Source organism: Fragaria vesca, linkage group LG4 (genome assembly GCF_000184155.1).
Source record: "Fragaria vesca subsp. vesca linkage group LG4, FraVesHawaii_1.0, whole genome shotgun sequence".
Classification (NCBI taxonomy): domain Eukaryota; kingdom Viridiplantae; phylum Streptophyta; class Magnoliopsida; order Rosales; family Rosaceae; genus Fragaria; species Fragaria vesca.
In genome coordinates this window covers 6,595,528-6,597,465 of record NC_020494.1, presented here as the reverse complement: position 1 = coordinate 6,597,465, position 1,938 = coordinate 6,595,528, and positions in this window count along the sequence as shown.

Sequence of the window (1,938 nt, the reverse complement as noted above, 5' to 3'; positions counted from 1 at the left end):
TTTTATATTTGCAGATCTGGACAAAAACTCATACTGGGAAAAAAAACTATACGTAGAACCTTCAAACACAAAAAAGTCGTGAAATAAGATATGACCAGAATGGTGAAATACGTCTATGATTGAAAAATCACGGTATTCCGGTAAAGTCTCGGTGCCGATAGTTGCGGTTAATGCAATTACCTTTTTTTTTTTGAAAATTTAATGCAATTTACCCTTATTATTCACTATGCTGCAGATTTAGTTTTTGATGTCCGATTGACTATTGTGATACCTTTTCGGAAGCGTAACGGCCCTACGAGTCAAACTCATGGCAAGCCATGATGTATGGGCATTTTTGGCCATCCGAGTCCGTTTAGGGCTTCAAAATGCAGTTTTCTTATTTCCGATTAGAGTTGACCGTTTCGATCGAGCCCTTAACGTTGTCGAATCCAGTTGAATTTTTTACCATAGACATATTTCGTCATATTGATCATATCTGACGGTCAAATTTTGGTTTGTAAATTTAGTCATCGGAATCACGTGTCTTATTTACCGTTATTATTCCCTATGGGGAGTCTTATCGTCAGAAGGTAAATGTCTCAAAATTTTTATATGGGCAGTTGCGTCTCATCTACGTGAGAGTTTTTTGTGTGGAAGGTTTGACCAAACTACGTAATATAGATGGAGATATAAGTGTTTTCGTGTGATAAGTGACGATGGATTAGGGTTGACCGTTTCGATTGAGCCCTTAACGTTGTCGGATCCAGTTGAATTTTTTACCATAGACATTTTTCGTTATAATGATCATATCTGACGGTCGAATTTTTGTTTGTGAATTTTAGTCATCGGAATCACAACATGTCTACTAATGTTGTATAACTTCTTTAGTAGGTTATACAACTTTGTGAACCAACTCTACATAAGAAGCAAAAATTATCAAAAATCTCGTGAAATAAGATGTGTTCAGAATGGTGAAATACGGCTATGGTTCAAAAATCACGTAAATCGGGTAAAGTCTCGGTGCCGATAGTAGCGGTCAACCCTATTTACCGTTATTATTCCCTATGGGAAGCCCTATCGTCGGAAGGTAAATGTCTCAAAATTTTTATATAGGCGGTTGTGTCTCATCTACGTGAAAGTTTTTCTTGTGGAAGGTTTGACCAAACTACGTAATATAGAGAGAGATATGAGCGTTTTCGTGAATTTATAGATTTTAGCCGACGAGATATTAAAAAAGTCGTCGGCTAAGGTCAACATTTTTTTGGCGGTAAACCAAATTTGGAGGAAAATTTTCAAAGGACTTTAGCCGACGAAAATATATGAAAAGTCGTCGGCTAAAGTCGAAAAATTTTCAAAATTTTCAACCAAAATTTTTTGGCGATCAACCAAAATTTTCAAAAGAGTTTAGCCGACGAAAATAAATAATTTTGTCGGGTAAAGTTCTTTATATAGGAGTTTTACCGGAGGTGGATGGTAAGAAGTTAGAAAATCAGAAAAAGTTCCGGATTTTCTTGTCGGCCTAGCTCCGCCGTCAAGCCACCGGAGATCGCCACACTTGTCCCAAAAACTTCACCGTCGTCTCTACTTCATTGCTGGACAGGTGGTGTATCGAGTGGCGCAGCCGTGAGGGATAAATTGAGCTCCAAAACTCCGCCGGTTCGGATTCGGTGTCAATCGAATTTCTCCTTCCTCAGGTCACCATTTGGTGAGTTCTATATACGGATAAGTTGAGTTTGATTAGTACAACATTCCCCTAGAATTTGGTAGCTCGATTCGGCGTGTGTGAGGAGAATCGAATATTTGAAGTTTTTATGGTTTAAAATTAGGATTTTTATATTTTGATTCAATTGACCTGTTTACGCTTAGAATTGGGCTTCGACTTCTTCTAGAAAGTTGTTTGAAATGTTGAGAGGAAAATTCTGTCAAATTTTGGTGGTGATTGGAGGTGGCCGAAAGTTT